This window comes from Bos indicus, chromosome 9 (genome assembly GCF_029378745.1).
Source record: "Bos indicus isolate NIAB-ARS_2022 breed Sahiwal x Tharparkar chromosome 9, NIAB-ARS_B.indTharparkar_mat_pri_1.0, whole genome shotgun sequence".
In the NCBI taxonomy this organism is placed as follows: Eukaryota; Metazoa; Chordata; class Mammalia; order Artiodactyla; family Bovidae; genus Bos; species Bos indicus.
In genome coordinates, this window is record NC_091768.1 from 74013867 (window position 1) to 74023988 (window position 10122).

Genomic DNA, 10122 nt, shown 5'->3' on the forward strand with positions numbered 1-10122 from the left:
CAGTTGGTAAAGAATCTGTCTGCAACATAGGAGAACCAGGTTCGATTCCTGGGTTGGGAAGATCCTCTGGAGAAGGAAATAGCAACCCACTCCAGTACTCTTGACTGGAGAATTCCACAGACAGAGGAATCATGGAATCCCAAAAAGTAGGAAATAAATAAAAACTAAATAAATAAATATTTAGTTTATCTCTGGGTAGGAAGGAATTTCTTAGCTTAGAAATTATTGGAAAAGTTACAAAACATCAATATATTGATTACATTAAAATTACTATTGTTAAAATAGCGAATCCTCACAAATATGAATATAACAAACAACATATGTACAACACAGTGAGCTTTTACAAATTGCTAAGAGTGCTCTAAGACCCCAGTAGAAAACATGCCAAAAGTATCATACAGATCTCTCAGCTTCCTTTCATTCCAGAAGGATGAAAGCACTACATGTTATTTATTATACTAAAAATGTATGTAGTATTCACACGAATGTGAAGTTAAAGAAAAAAATTACAGTCAGCTTGGATCTCCCAATCACCTGAACTTCAATAGAGGGTTGATTTCACAGACAGTTATGAAAATTGTTCAGTTGGAGAAGAAAACCTCTTTGTTTACCCTGCATTTGTACCTTATAAAAATCAAACTTGATTAGATGGTTCAGTAACACTGGCTGGATGAAAGAAATTGATTTATAGGTGTGCATTTTGGAGAATATTTGTAACATTGATAAATAAAAAGGAGATGTTTTCCTAGACTTTGTATTGTTCTAACTCACATGAAATAAGTGGTTTAATTTAATTCTCTTTCCCCCTGCTTTTGGTGAGATTTTATAGTCCCATCAGCTGTGGTTCTTTTGAGGACAGTGATCCCATGACTGATGATGACTTACTGTCTATGCTGTGCGTCTCACAAGTTCAACACACACCCCTATGTCTCAACACCACATATAAGAACAATTGTCTTGGAGGGATTCATTGGTAGTTTTTCAAAGGTATTTGAAGAGAAAGCCAAATTCTTGTTGCTCCCTTCCCCTACCATTTCCAGAAGTGTCATCACACAGGTTGACTCTTACCTCTGGTTGCCCCAGACCAGGATAAAAGGTCTGGCTTGACTCATGGAGACTGGCTTTGGCTACACGGCGAAAGAGCCAAGCTCTAATCCTGATGATTTCATAAGAGCCTTCTGTGTGGTCTCATGGAAGGAATACTCAGCCAGGAGTCGGGAAATCGGAGATCTGCTCCTGGTTCAGTTTTGAGGGCAAGTAGCTGGGCCAGCTTTGCTGGACTCTAGTGGGGCTTGTGGGCCTCCTGCCTTCCCATTTCAGTGCTCCTTAAAAAAGCAAAGCCTTTGAATTCACACATCACTTGGCTTCAGTCTCTATCACTCATGAAATGCAATCATTAGATTTACCTCTCTGTATCTCACTCTTCTCATTTATAAAGTGGAGAAGCTAACTACATCATGTGACTTAAGTGAAAACCAAATGAATTAATATACATAGGATTGTACCATATAGATAGAGCATTATGCTTGACATACAACAATCTCAATAAGTGAACTCCACTGCTTTTCCTCTTAGAGCTGATCTCACCATCTTGTTTCCTAACAAACCCACTTTTGATTAATTTTCAGAGAAGAAAAGATCATATGAGCTTCTATATTATCGACTAATATGGAAAGAAGTAACTGTTCCTTCTCAAATATATTGGCATTTTAACAAGAAAACATTAGAAATTATAGCTATAGGATCATATTGAAGCAGCAAGGAGAAGCCAATAGGGACTGTGTCTGAAGATATAGGAGAAATTACCTAGAAATTCTTTGCATTAGAGCATTTTTGATTCAGTTGTTTGAGTTAAACCTTCTAAACATTAAGTGGTCAATATTTTGAAATAGGTAGGACATCAAGATCATTATCAGATACACCTCAGTGTGGCATAGCTTTTCAGATCCCTTTTCAGAAGGGAAATTTTAATCTATGTGTGTTGAGTAAGTAGGATGCAGTTCATACAACCTAGATATTTGATAGGTTAGGGACAACAGGAAGATGGAAAATATGAAAAATAACTTGCACATAACTATACTTGAACCCAGAATTGTAAGAACATAATAAAATTACTGGCATAAATGATTTTGCATGAAATGATTTAAAATATTAATGCATAGTATTTTTATTTATCTTTATAAATTATTAAAAATAATTATGAAATTTTCTTCTCAAAAACACATTTCAAAGAATCATAATAATCATTACACTTCCCCACTTAACCACAGATGCCCAAAGAAAGTCACACATTTCCTTCCTGTTGAACTATGGCTCTACAGATCATTGTATTTTCCTAGGGTTTTACTGTTTAAAGTTTCATTGCAGTATTTGTGGTAAACTCTATTGTGTATGGTATTACAGGACAACAACGATGCATAGTACCTAAAAGCTATAATGACCGGCTATTCTGTGGTCAGTAAAAGGAAATTATGTAACATTAGTTGCCAATGTGCTCTTAGGGGAAAAGTCTTCACATTGCTCCAGCCCACCCCCTGCCCCTGTCACTTGCCACTAATAGCAGGTTTTACAAATAGGTTGAGGGTAAGTGGACCCTGGAGTACTATTCTCTGTGCCCCAGAACCATGCCCAACCCTTCCGCTTGGTTATTTCAAATCAGTGGTGGGAAAGTTTTGGTGTGTTTAACTCCCACACAACGTTACTCTGTCTTTTCTATCACTGTGTGAGTCTAGTTTCAATCTAGGCACTGTCATTATTATTGTATTCACATAAGACATTTTTAAAAAGAATAATTTGACCCAAGATACAGGTCATCTTGAACTTTCCCATCATGTTCGTTCTGCTGGTGATGATTTTTGTTTGTTTTTCACTTTTTGAAGCATTTACTATTTAAATTTATAGCTTCCCAGGTGGCTCCAGTGGTAAAAAAAAAAAAAAAAAAAATCTGCTTGCCAATGCAGGAAACGCAAGAGACATGGGTTTGATCTCTGGTTCGGAAAGATCCCCTGGAGTAGGAAATGGTAACCTGCTCTGGTATTCTTGCCTGGAAAATTCCACGGGCAGAGCCTGACGGGCTACAGTCCATGGGGCTCACAAACAGTCAGACTGAGTTTGAGCATGCACATACACACTAATTTAAATTAAGAGGAATGAGAGCAATGGTTACTATTTCCATGTCCCTTTGAGATTTGCCCTTCACATACACTTCTCTTTCATAAGGAATTGGCTTTTCAATAAAATCTCTGCCACTCTCCATTGTAGAAGGAACCACTTCTCCAGGAAGACAAGGCCCAGCCCTCATCAGCCAGCACTGGCCACGTGCTCACCCTGACCCCATGTCTGGCTTGTGATGCCCATGATTATGGTTCTTGCTGGCAGTTCAGTGGCTCAAGTCTCAGAAAGCAGAAAAGGAATTTTGAATTACAGGGGAAAATGATGCTTAAAAAGGCAACAGTTTACTGATGTCTATTTTTTTTCTCTCTCTAAGGTATTTTCATACAGTTTATCCTTCAATTCAATCAAGTATGATTGGTCACACTTCTTAAGGAAATTTATTTCATTCCATAGTAAGTCTTGGTGAAATAATCCAAGAAGACTATATGAAAAAAAATATTATATATCCACAACTCTCTTTAAAGAACATGTGACAGAATAGATACTGAGGATGTTAATTTTAAAACCTTTTTTTAAACATAGGGAAGAATATTTTTTGCTCAGTTAAAATGTACTGAGTATATTATGCTATACCTTTAGTTCATATTAATCAGTCATTTATGTCCATTTTTATGTCCTCCTCTATGCAGTGAATCTCTTTACACATTTGACTCAGTGCTTGAAAGGATATAGATATCTTTAAAAGAAAGTTAATATGATTAAATAATTACCTCGATTATTTTTATCATGACTTGATTTTTTGAAAACTGCTAATAATTTCTTGGATTATAGAATGCTAACTGTAATTATTGGACCAATATTTCCAGTGATAAAAACTTTAACACAGAAATTCATTTACATTCCTCACAATTAATGCTTTATTATCTTCCTTCTCCTCAGATGTTGTTTTATCAGTAGTGATGCATTTCCTTGTATGTTTTTTACCCTACCAGGTTTGAACGAATCAGATTCACGTGCCTGAGATGAACCCCTGCTCCCTGGCAGCACAGAAATCATTCAGCAATGCAGACTTATAAGTAAAAAATTAAAGCAGGCTCTGAGCTCTCTAAGGCATGTAGCATTCATACCAGGCAACAGGTGATTTATTTTCCATCACTTCTTCCCTTTGTCCCAACTATCCTCTCTCAAAATAGATAATGTTTTATTCTATCATATATATATATATTACCTTATCCTTCCTAGACAGTTTAATGGAAATAGGCAGAGAATAAACACTAACTAAAAAAGAAGTCATGATTACTCATTATATTAATAATTCATCACTAATTGTGTGATTTTGTCATATAATTCCTATTGGGGCTCCTGATGACTTCGGATCTTGTGTTTTTCATGTCCTTTTTCCTTTTAGATTTCAAGTGGACTATTTTCTCTATTGTCTTTTTTCTGAGATTGTTGAACTATTTCTCAAAGGCACATCAAAGCTATTTGTGTGCTTGCCCAAAATGTTTCTAGTCCCTGCTTCTCACCAACTGCCAGCAGAAACAGATTCTCTGGAAGAGGAACCTGAAAATACACATTTCCAACAAATACCTATCTCCTCCCCAGGTGGTTCTTATGTAGGTGCAAGATACAAAACCACTGAGGAAAATAGACCTGCTAATATCACCTGCACCACAGTTATCCTTCCAGTTATATCTTTTTTCTGCATTTTCTCATTTGTGTATCAATTTCTCCATTTTCAAGGGGATTTGTGAGCCACTGCAAAACAGTGTTGCTTGGTCCTGCCCACCAAGTCTACATCCAAGCTTATAATTATCAATATCAGCAATCATCTAACAGAAGGATCCAGACCCAATCTTAGTCATTTAACACAATCCTAGAGACAGCCTCTGCTTTCAATACAGAAGATCTGGGTTTGATCCCTGGGTCAGGAAATCCCCTGGAGAAGGGAATGGAAACCCACTCCAGTATTCTTACCTGGAGAATTCCAAGGACAGAGGAGCCTGGTGGGCTACATTCCATACGGTCGCAAAGGTCGGACATGACTAAGTGACTAACACTTTCACTTTCACTTTAGAGACAGCCTCAGGATTCCATGGCTAGCATCACACCATTGAGTAGATCACCACTTAGTATCACAACAGTGAAATTGTGCTGTGAGACTGAGTTGAACACACCTGAACTAAGAAAAACAAATGAACAACGAAATTTCATACTTGCTGAGTCTTTTAATATCTATTTCCAAAACTCCAGATCCTGCAGGTTCTGTCCTATGCCACCTTCCCACTGAAGCTCTCTCACACCAGCTTTCTTCTCATATTATTTATATGTGGGAATCACTTAGAACTGGATTTCTCACATGTGACTGTCATCTATAAATTTTAGTTGTTACAATTATTAATATTTTTCAAAACTACACTGAAGTAACATGTTGGTTTGACTGATTTCTCAACAGGCTGGTCCCACTTCCTGAAGCATTCTGGATTAACAACAGCTATTCGCAGTCATCACAGTTTTAGGAGGATTCATTCCCCTGACCTTGTTCCAACCTCTTTACCCAAACCCAAAGAGCCCCTTAAGAGTGGACCAAACATCATTTGTCCTTGTGAGTGTTTTCAGTCTAGTGTTCTAACCTTCTTGAGATCATGAAAACACATTTTTCCCTTTGATTTATTTTATCTAAGTGTCTTGGGCAGCTCCATAAATGGGTTTGTTGATAATAACTATGAACATGTTTTCATTCAAACTATCTCTCTGATGAGTATTTGGTGGCTGTAGAAAGAGAAGCTTTTGCCTATTAGCATAGGGTATTAAAACCTGAAGTTTAAATGTATGAGAATGACTTTGAACGACCTCGCTGAAGCAACACTGTGTAGAAAAAGAGTCTTAAAGTTTAAATGTCTTATATTTGATAGGGCTACAGAAAGGCTTTTCCACCCAAGGCAAGCTTTTGGGATGACGCAAGCGTATGTTTTCATATTGTCAATCCGAAGTCAGTAAAGTCTCCAGATTTCCAAAGGAATAGATCTGTAGTTTAGGCTTGTTGGGTAGGGGAAGTAGAAGGGTCAGGTTTATCATCTGACTGGGTGATAAATCTGTTTTGCATCTGGCTGGACTAAAAATATTTTTTGAAGGGGCCTTCTCTTTGCCTTGTTGTTTCTCAAATTGTCTGTAAAGACTGTACTTTGTTGGCATCAAGGTGGGCTCCCAGTGAGGAGACCCTAGGCTTTAAGCATACTTTTTGACAGAAGACCCCACCAGAAGATCACAATGAGCCCTTGATCTGAAAGAATTGATGGAAGAATCTAAGGTGACAAGAAGAGCTACTTCCGTCCAGGAGGGCTGGCCAGAGTGCAGTAAGTAGGCCCTCCCAGAACTCATCTGTGAGCACAGGGTGAAGAACTTGGTATACATTCAGTGCTTTTAAAAGACTAACTCAAAGACTGAACGAGCAATTTCATTTATATTCTTCTCTGATCAGGATATAGGGCTCCATTCCTGGCCAGACCTGGATATGAAATTCTGAATCTAACAGTCAGCAATCTCACACTGTTCAGAGTCTTCAAATATCTCCTAGCTATGTGTGCTAAGAAACTTCAGTCTTGTCTGACTTTGTGCAACCCTATGGACTGTAGCCCACAAGGTTCCTCTGTCCATGGGATTCTCCAGGCAAGAACACTGGAGTGGGTTGCCATTTCCTTCTCCAGGGGAACTTACCGATTCAGGGATCAAACCCATGTCTGTTATGTCTCCTACATTGGCAGGTGGGTTCTTTACCACTAGTGCCACCTGGGAAGCTCAAATGCCTCCTTGAGTTAGCCCAATAATTCCAGGAAGTGACAACAAAGTTCCCTTTACCTGGCACATTAACCACACCAAGGCCAGTTTTGTGAGTTCAAAAAGTTCAAAGTGAACTCTGTCAGTCATGTCTGACTATTTGTGACTCCATGGGCTGTAGCCCACCAAGATCCTCTGTACATGGGATTTTCTAGGCAAGAATACTGGAGTGGGTATAACCCTTAATTGCAGGTAGGCAGTGAAGATGTCTTTCCTGCGTAGTTGCTATAGATTTGCAAGATTTGTTTGTGCTAATGAGGAAAGACCTGCCTCAGCTGTGTGTAAACAGAGACCTTGCATGATCTCAAAGCTTCTAAGACTCAATTTTACTGAAGATAGGCAAAGGAAATTAGGGAGCAAGACCTATAGGTCCCAACTCCATCCTTAAAGTGGATTTACTCCTCTTAGGCCAGGGACTAAAACATTTACATTGTGTAGTCCAGCAGCTCAGAGTCAACCTTCTAAATAGTTTGGGACATTCAGCAGACTTTCGTTTTAATGTTCCTCTCCTTCTAGTCTATTCTTCCAGGCTTACATATCAATGAATGGATTTACTGTTTAAGATTTTAGTTGGAGGCAGGAAGGTAGGAATGTAAACTTGTGAGGGTGAGGGAAGAGCATTTGGCAACTCTAAGATGTCCTGGGGGTTGGTGGGAGCTGGACCACAGAGTGGAATAAGAAACTGAATGAAGCTCTGTCCATATCAGTTACTCTGAAGAGGGAGCCAAGAAGTAGGCAGCTGACACATGGGTGTCAAGAGTATCTAGGCTGCTGGGAGACATGTTTAAGGAAGAGCTATTGCTTTACCAGAAGCACTGACCAGAAATGGCTCCTGAAATAGAACGAACCCAGGGAAGCATTTGTTTGTATGTGAAATCACTAGGGAACCTGTGGAGAGGTCAGAATGAAAGAGTTGATGTTGGGAAGTTCCTTTGAGAGCTGGGAGTGGGAAAGGTCGATTGCTATGGGGAGTCCACGAGAGTGACAGTTTTTAAAACAGCTACAATCCTTTTTAAGAGTGACCAACAACTATTGTAGAGAGGCGATGTTTGTGAACCAGGCTATTTGGTGTTGTTTAGTCACTAAGTCATGTCTGACTCTTTGCAACCCCATGGACTATAGCCCGCCAAGTTCCTTTGTCATTGAGACTTCCCAGGCAAGAATACTGGATTGGTTTGCCATTTCCTCTTCCAGGAGATTTTCCTGACCCAGGGATCAAACCCTTGTCTCCTTCTCAATAGACAGATTCTTCACCAGCGAGCCACCTGGGAATCAGGCCATAGCAAGAGCTGAAGAAAGGGCCTGCCCAAAAGTCAAATGTTTGAAATAAATATAATTTTATAAAGAAAGTGCATAGTATATGTGTATTTTTAAAGAAAGTATAAAGAATGTGGTGTGTGTTTCTTTGAAAACTTTTATTTTGCAGCTAACATTCATAGACTTTTCACCTTCAACTGACTCATTGTATTTGACTAGTTAAAAATAAAAAATAAATAGGTATATTGATATAACAGGCCAATACTTTGGCCACCTATGCGAAGAACTGACTCATTGGAAAAGACCCTGATCCTGGGAAAGATTGAAGGCAGGAAGAGAAGGGGATGACAGGTGGTTGGATGGCATTAGCAACTCGATGGATGTGAGTTTGAGCAAGCTCTGGGAGTTGGTGATGGACAGGGAAGTCTGGTGTGCTGCAGTCCATGGGATCGCAAAGAGTTGGACATGACTGAGTGAACTGAACTGACTGATATTGGTGTGTGTTCAACTTCCTAATGTTGCATATCTAAGTATTTCTGTATACCCTGACCCCAGTCCATACACACACACTCAACTGATAGCGGAATTGTTGTCTTGTATGAGTCTGATGGTTTTTACTTCTTGGAAGTTGCTCTTCTGGGAAATGCAGTCTACCTGTCATAAATGAAAAAACTGCCAAAGTGTTTCCTACCTTGCTAAAAAGTCAAAGAGGAGGAATTGTGTTTTATAATTGACAAAAGATTAGAACCAGTTCTTATATCCTTGCTTGGAGGTTCAAATCCAGACTTACAACATGTCCACTGACCATGCTATTCTAAATAGAATATATTAACATTAGTGCCAACTGTGACTATGGTAATCCATACAAATGAGGTTCATCAAAAGAAAGTGTGGATTCCACATAAATTTTTTTCTGTCTACACAGCATATGGGACCTTAGTTCCCTGACTAGGGATTGAACTCTTGCCCTTTGCATTGGAAATGTGGAAGCTTAACCACTGGACCACCAGGGAAAGCCACACATAAATGTTTGTCACTATTTGTTTTCTGTCACTATTTTGATTTTAAATGAGATATGAAGAATATGCATGAAAATAAAATCTATCCTACTTTCAATATTAATACTTATCAATATCAGTACTTTTTCTAAAGACCCTTTAAAGGGCTCTTGCGTTTATCTCTCCATCAGTCTCCCCACTAGTCCCAGCCCGCTCCTCCAGGGTACCCTCTTTTTTCAAGCTGACTATTCATTTCTCTATGGCCACCTTGTAGTAACGGCAGGAGCTGCCATGTTACAGGATCCTGCCCCTCCTTTGGTTCTACCTAGGTTCTTCTTTGGTGTAAAGAACTTGGAATCAAATAGGGTATGAGGAAGACCCTCTCCCATGGCAGAAGCTATGGAATGTAAAATTTAAAAGGTGTAGATAGCCATTGTTCCTGCCATGTGTGGAAAACTGCTCTAAAGTGAGAAAGATTGACACTCCAAGAAGAATAAAGACAGGATCTAGAGGAGTAATCCTGTTGATATTCAAGCTCCTGGTTCCACTTATTTCCCTGGATCACTGCCTATCCTGGTATTTGGTTAGTTCAACACTTCCTTGGGTTGCCCGAGCCAATAAATGCCCACTTGTCCTAAGTGGGCATTGCTTGGGTTATTAGTCATTTAAATAAAGAGTTCCATTCAGAGGATTTGGCAAAGTCCTAGGTGTGAAAATGGAAAGAAATCCTGGGACAGATTATTTCAAGGAACCGTAATCAGAAATATTAATCCATAGCCAGACCTATCCATGGCATGAAGTATAAATAGGATATGCGTCATTGGCCCCAACCCACATAGGATAATTTTAAAATATGTTGCAAATTCTTTAGTGTTCTATACCCCTTCAGATGGGATATAATTTTCCCTTCACTTGA